Consider the following 8,262-nt stretch of genomic DNA (forward strand, 5'->3'; position numbering starts at 1 on the left):
TGAAAGTGAACGTTTCAATTAAAGACTTTCTAACTGAGAATAGTTTAAAGCAGTGTGTAACCCAAACTACCATTTTTGGCCTATATGCTCTTAGAATTTGAACAGCATTGTTAAAGGTCTCCCTGTGAGCTGTAAGGAATGTGGTGTATAAGCGCAAAAGACTTCAGAAGAGAGAAGTGCTAATAGGAGCTAGCAAGAATGGAGGGAACTAGGGAAAATCTTCAAGGCCTGAATAGGCTGGATCAGCAGGGCAAGACTGGACCATTCCTCAGTCCACAAGCAGTTAAGGAGCCTACTCTAAGTCAGGTGTCATGTCAAGTGCTAAGGTTTCAGAGATGACCTCAAAGAGGTTATATTCTAAGAATAAGAGTGTCCTGAATTAAAGCAGCTGCACCAGGCTTCCCTGGTGGCGCAGTGGTTAAGAATCCGCCTGCCAATGCAGGGGACACGGGTTCGAGCCCTGGTCCGGGAGGATCCCACATGCCGCGGAGCAACTAAGCCCGTGTGCCACAACTACTGAGCCCACGTGCCACAACTACTGAAGCCTGCGCACCTGGAGCCCGTGCTCCGCAACAAGAGAAGCCACCGCAATGAGAAGCCCACGCACCGCAACAAAGAGTAGGCCCCGTTTGCCGCAACTAGAGAAAGCCCATGTGCAGCAATGAAGACCCAACACAGCTAAAAATAAATTAATTAATTAATTGAAAAAAAAAAAAAGCAGCAGCACCAGGCCTAAAAGAGAAAGATTGCTTTGAAATATTTCTAGAAGATAAACATGAAAGAATTGTTTGTCTGACATAAGCATAGTAGCTACTATTTATTTCCAGGTGAGGTTTTATATACTAGGGATATATATTCTTATAAAGATAAGAGCAGGAAGTACACAAATGGATTGGGAACAACTCCCCACCCCAATATATTGAAAAGGAAAGTAAGACATTCTGCAGGAATAAAGAGTTTGAAGGAAGCTATAGACTACTATCAAATGGGCAATTCTTTCAGATATTAGCCCCTAAAATCAGACAGAAAAAAAAAAAATTAAAATAGGGACACAGACGCAAGAGAACCAATCTGCAGATCAGGGACACTGTGGGGACACAGAGATAGGCCTGTTAATGAACTAAAGTTTTAAATATATTCTCCATCTCTGCATTTTAACATTGAATAGACACCACTGACATATAATTCTTCTGAGACACGTGTAGATATCCTGGACTACTAGCTCCCCATTCAGCTGTTCACAATCATGAACTCACATGGGTCAACTAGTTGTGAGGTGTTTTGCATGTAATTTACTTCTGTGAATAAAGGATTAAAGTTTCCTCTCTCAAGTAGAAGGGAAAGTGGAGTTCCAATTAGATGTCAGGGGAATATGTCATGTGTGTTAATATCAACCATCATATGTGATATAATTAAAAAGAAGAGAACTGATGCCTGATTGATCATGAGAGAGAAGAGAGTAGGCTGAAGCACAAGAGGCTGCACATAGAGCAACTGATGCTTAATGGTCTTAGGTATTTCTTGTATCTCTCGTGTGTGTCTGAAATACAGAAAATGTAATGTAATACTGACATTCATTCATGAAAAATTCCCACATAACAACAAAAAAGACAAACCTATGTGATTTGACTATAAAGAATCATCAATGATATTTTAGCAAATAAACCTGAAAATCCATCACAGTTTAATGTTTGAAATTGTTAAATCAGAAGGGAACTTCTTACAAAAAAATGCTTTTGGAATTCTTTCAGAATTTGTAGTGTACTATTGTGCATATCCTGAGACTAATGGTATCTCTGTTAAGAGTGGACTTGTTTTATTTTTATCTTTATTGTTTTTTAATTATGAAATATTTTAGGCATATTAGAAAGTGTGGCAAATAAGATAAGAAACACCTATATACTAATTGTAGTGTTGAAATCCCTCTGATTTCCAAACTCTACCAGAGGTCATCAAAATCCTGACTTTGGCATTTAGGTTTCCAGAGATTTTTTTTCACAGTTATCATTTCATGCATATATGTATGGTGAGAACATTTAAAATCTACTCTCTTAGCAGTTTTTTTAAAACAGCCAAACATTATTTAATGCTAACTTTGGTAAATAAAAACAGGATACTTACAATCTTATGTTACTCAAAATCTCAGATAGCAATTTCAAAAGGGTCCAAATAAGTTTTAATCAGTGGAAACAACTCTTAAAAACATGTATTAACTACCATGTTGGCTACTCCAAAGTGTGCACCTTTACATGTATTTTTCAGTATATCTGTTTTAAAAAAACAAATGAAAAAAAGGCAGGTTTTAGAACTTTATGGCCACATGTCTACTATCTAATAGTAGAGCTACAGACAAAATTTTAGAGTTTCTTTTTCAGTATTTGCTGCCTTAAAAAAAAGAAAAGTCAAAGCTTGCTTTATACATTATACATAAACCAACATGGAGATGTGCTGCACAATGATTCCATTTGTGAAATAAATTCTGAACTATTATATACTTTCATATTCAGATACTTTTTGTGTATAAAACTTTATAATATTTTTCTGTAACATCAAAGTTTTAATTTCTGAGCTACCTGATGTATTAAAAATAATGTATTCCTTCCTTCTTTTAATCCAACTTCCTGGAAATAACAAATTGGAATGTCTTAATATATTAACTTTCCATTAAAATGCATATAGATTTCTCAGATGTGGGGAACCAATTTGACAGACTTATGAACTTTATATCTGTTAAAATGCCTCCTAGTTGACATAATAGCTTTAGGAGCCCTGAAAACTAGGATTGGGAGCAAACTGTCTCTGTATATTTTTCCATTTTTCCCTGTGGAAAGCTACTTGGATCAAAGAGAAAACTTCCTATTTTAATGAGTCTACCATCACATTATCTTGATGGTAAATAGCAACCCTTGAAATGATTTAGCAGGAATTACATAGACCTTTGGTCTATGACCAGTGTGATTGATAAAATGATAACCATTCTTTTATTGCTTATTTCTATTTTTGAGATAGAAATTTTACACTAGTTGAAAAGTCATTATTCCAATTGAAATTCACTCTGAACCTCAACATCTTTCTGAGTCTACTGAAATTATAACTGTATAAAGACTATGGTTATAATCTCTCTCAATCCATTGTAAAGCTCTTGTGATTGATGAAAAGAATGCACAGACCTCCACTTACACTGCAATGGAAGATTTCCCCTCAAGGAAACATGGCAGAATAGCAGTGAGCAGGCTAAAACTGATTTTTAATGCCCCAAGCCCAGACAATCTGCTGCCTGGTCAACCTGACTCTGAGGTTAGAAAAAATGGCCAAAAAGATAAAAGAAAAACTATTGACAAAGTAATGAGACATCTTAGAGCTCAGAAGATAGGCCCTGAGTTTCAATACGGGTTATATGGATTATGTATTAATTATTGTTATTTATATGACAATAAATATGAGTTATAATGGATTACAAAGTAGGCTAAATTCAGCCAAATGTCAGGACTTGTGAACAAGGTCCAAGCTGTGTACGTTGCTCAGCAAGAGCAAGTACGAAATTCCAATGATGCCTGGACAAATAAGTATTAGTTTTCAATTCTTTGATGGTCTCCATATTGTTAAGCTTTATGCTTAGTAGCATTCAAATAATTCTATCCAGTATTTTTTTCTAATCTCCAAAATGTGAAATAGGCTTTTAAAATATTCCTTGTCTTGTATATATTAGACACAAAATTTTTTATTGAATAGGCTTATAAATTAAAGAAGATTCTAAAATAATTCTCAGTGGTAAACCCTAGTTCTTGACAGCATACTTATACTAATTTTCAATTTTCATTTAGTAAATGATTAAAAATTATTTTCTTTGTGCCACAATCTATGGCATAGTCTTCTAATAAGAGGGTAAATAAGACAAGTTTAATGGAAATAAGAGTTCCCAAACTATGATAAAAAAAAAGACACACCTCAAATTATTACTTATAACCTCTTGCTTTATGATCTTTTTATTGTAATTAAGATCCTCCAGGGTAATGACCAAGGCTTGTATTTACAATTGTCTAATGAATGTGAAAGATGCTGATGTTGACTTATGACAACATGCTAGGTCAATTGGTGCCAAGTCAAAGCAATCAACAGTGTTAAGAAAACATGATGGGCTAGTCATAAGGTGGAAAACCTAGCTTTTATGGACGCATAATCAGATTCAGTAAATCCATAGGCTTCTGAATTAAGCAATGCTTACCACACAAGCATTTTCTCTCTTTACAATATTTAAAAACAAACATAATGCTGTCTGACAAATGTTATACAAGTGCTTTCATAACTGTTACAAAAGTGTAGAGAGAAATAAATTTTGCAGGTGTTGCACAGAGAAGTATTTCAAAAAACATGTAAAGTGATAGAATTTGAAGCTAGCAATATTTGTCAACTTCACCAAAGCCCAGGAGGAATTTCCAATAGCAAAAACATGTTACTGTGGTAAAACAGCAGGACAGTAAGACTTGAACACTAACCCCACTGAACTCTGATGCCTTAAAAACCCAGGTACTTCCCTTAGAAGGTCCTTCTAACTCTATAGCACAGTAACTCTGTTGCTCTGTTCAGAGGTAGTTACATAGGGCCATTAGTTTATTACTAAATTTTCTTCTACGTTCTTTTGGTTACACTTCCCAATAGAGCAACAGGGTCAAAGGCAGAAATTACCAAGTGACGGTACATTTTAACCTGAGCTGTGATCTCAGCAGCAGAAAGGGTAGAAATACCAGAAGACAAGGGAGCAATAGGAGCTGTAGTCATCTATGCTCTGTCTGGTGTTATAACCACCTCAAACTACTCTAAGTTGTATAAGGGCCATTATTTATGTCTTTGTCACTACCAGTACTCCTTTTTTTTTTTCACTAGAACAGAAATAAATTTTAATTCATTGAAAAGTGCAGCAGTGAACAGGGTCCTTCGAAGGTCACTTTCTAAGTCAAATGACTGAGATGACACAGAGCCAGGGCAGAATAACATCTAAGAACAGATAATGCAAACACAGGAATTCACAAATTCAGTTGGACCTAAGCAGTGGTGAAACAAAAGACCCAAATATTCCCACCTTGTTCCACTGGTAGATCAGTTTAAATACCTTTTGCTTTCTCTTAATAAGGATCCTGGGACAGTTTATCTTCTTTCATTAAAACACTAGTCCTTAGAAACAAAAATATAGCCTTCCATGGCTATCATTACTATTTTGTACAAAAACCCTACTGTTGTCAATTAAAATGTATTTTGCAGCAGCACCGTTGTTCCAATTCAAAGATACTCAAAAGGCATTCCCTACTTTGTAGTTGTAGGGAATGTTATTTTACTTGAGGGAGAGCTTTGTAATAGGAAATCTTATATGGCAAAATCTCTATTCATCCCCAAGACCCCTGTCTCTTTGAGACATGTTTTCATCATGTCTCAAAATTTTGTGGGTAGTGTCTCATATGGGTGGGTCGTGTCTGAGCATCTACCCCAGAGCATGAAGCAAAAAAGAAAAGACATATTACTCCTGGACATGTTGGGGGAGAGGCCTCCAGCACTTTCTATCTCTGGTATCATGGTAGAGAATTTGTCCTTGATGCTGTCTGAGGAAAGCAGGAACATTTTTTGGCAATAAATTTGGATACCAAGTTGGGGCCAAGGCTTTGGAACAAAGTTGAGGCCACCTCAGGGAAAGAGAGAGGAAAAGCCTATACTCCGTTAAATTGTTATATCTGTTTATAGAAAGGTCATCAAGCTTACCTAGGAAAACACACTGTTTTTCAGTGCTCTCCTTCAATGATGTGGTAATAATTTCCAGTTCTCTCTTAATAAAGGCAGGAGAAATTTTAGAAAGTCATGAGATAAGTAGGCATGGCCAACAAACCCATTCAAATTAGAAAGTTATGAAAGGTTTGGGAGACTGGGTTGTAAATCTTGTGTTTTTTCATTACTATCTTACTTCTTTACTGGTCAATAGTGTACTTTCTATTTATCCACATGTATGGAAATATCTTTGGGTAGAAATGAAAAATAAAGTAGAAAGACCTTGGCACCTTAGTTAAATATCATGGAATGCAGAGTTAACACTTCCATACATAACATAAGAAAAAATTAATGAAGTTGCATGTTTAGTATTACAGGGAGTCAAAAAGACGTGTGCAACCTTATGCCACTTGATTTAGGCACCTCATCTCCTCCGCTGGCTTCACCAAAGCTTAGAGAAAAGGTACTGAATGTGGTTGATGATATCTGGTATCTGAGGGTAGGACTAAGTGATTACCACAAAACCGATTTGAAGAAAGTGAAAGAACTGCTGAAAACCAAAAAGAAGTCAGCCAACATGATTAGTCCTTGAGATGAGTGATGATGCACAAGGAGGAGGAACTTTGTAAATACCCCGTGATATGCTATAGATTTGATTCAAAGTATTTTTTAAAAAAGGATTCAAACATCCTCAGATCATGACTCCACTGTTAAGTTTTGTGTAAACAAGCATACCCTATAGACATTAGACATGAACTGAGCAGCTAGGCAAATTTCTCCGGAAGTTTTCTATCAGAAATATACTTAAAGAATCTTAAGGTCCACACGTAGAGAAAAAGGGAAATTAACACTGAGAGAATTAAAATAGAAGGAGATTTTCCAGATTTCTAGGGTTTCCAAGAGAGTGATGTCAACATTCAACTTGCAAATCTAAAAATGAAGAATTTGCAGTTATTTGTTCAAAAACTGAGCAGAAAATGGTAAAGCAAATGAAGAGAGTCCTTTTATCCAGAGACTGGGTCAAGTGACTGTCAGCAGGATTTTGCATGCAAAACTCAGAACAACTCAGACCTAATGGCCTGAAATCTCATAATTATGATTGCTAGGAGAAGAAATACCTGGAACACATAAATTTCTCATTTACAAATTAATGATAATGGTTGCTATGAAAAGTACTCCGGTAATGAGAAACATCCCACTGACCAGAGAGCCTGGAGATTAAAAAAAATTACCTTCACTGGGTTTTTAACTGAGAAAGTCATAAAAACAAAGTCTCATGAATCCAGATGATGTTGTTCAAGATAGCATTGATTCTCTCAGTTTCCTTTAGAAAAGGGTATCAGATCTAAAGATAATGTTTCAAAAATGAAGCAAGCTTTAATAACAGATGTTGTTTTATTCATCTTCAAACAGATTTCACAGCCAAATGCTATGAACTGATAAGCAGTCTGGAGACCTGACCATCCTTAGTCCTTTGTTGTTCAATATATGTCTTATGAACTTGGAAATTTTGAGGTCAGTAGTTACGTTTGTGTTTGTAGATATAAGATTTAAGGAATACATTTCTTCCATTTTTTAATTAAAATATATTATCATTAAATTAAAAAGGAATACATTTTAGAAAGCATCTAATTGTATCCTCTATAGACTAAAAAAGTATAAGGAATAAACTAAAATGAAAAGGAAGGTTGCTAAATTACAGTTTTATTAAAAAACTACATGAAATAAGAGGAAAAAGTAAATGCAAAAGTTAGCAAAGAAACATGTGCAATAGAAGCAGTAAATATAGTAATTGATGCTATAGAAAATGGAATCAGTAATGTGGAGGGAAAAACAGATAATTTCCTAAAGTGCATAAAGAAAAAGAAAACAATCATCTGCAATAAAGACAGAAAATATCAATAGTAATTAAACCTGGCAATAATTGGTGCTTATAAAATCAAAATCAATAATCAGGTCTATGGTAGAGAAATACTTTCCTGAGCTCATATGACTCATTATTTCAGATCAGTAGGTCTTTTGGAGTATGAATATTTGGTCATATTTATCATAGGAAATGTGCACCTAGACATAGTTTAGAGGTTGTATATCCTGTTGTGATGTTATACACACACACAGACACACACACACACACGCACAACACAGCCAAGAGAGGAATATTTTGATTTGCTGATACCATAACATTTTGCATCTATGCTCAAGAGTAAAATTGGTCCTTAGTTTTCTCCTTTATTCTGTTTTCATCCAATTTTCTTATCAGGTATACATGAGCATTGTAAAGTAGAGTGTGTTATTTCCTATCTTTTCCCATGTTCTTAAAAATACTTTCTCTAAGATTGGAATTATCGCTCACTTGAAATTTCCCATAAAAAACCCGGACGCTCATGCTTTCCTAAGGACAAATCTCTAACAACCATTTTCATTTTTCTAAAGTTATTGCTCTAATCATATTTCTTACTTTATCCAGGGTCAATTTTGGTGATCTATAGTTTTCTTCAAGATTGTCTA

This window comes from Stenella coeruleoalba (assembly GCF_951394435.1).
Source record: "Stenella coeruleoalba genome assembly, chromosome: 11".
NCBI lineage: Eukaryota > Metazoa > Chordata > Mammalia > Artiodactyla > Delphinidae > Stenella > Stenella coeruleoalba.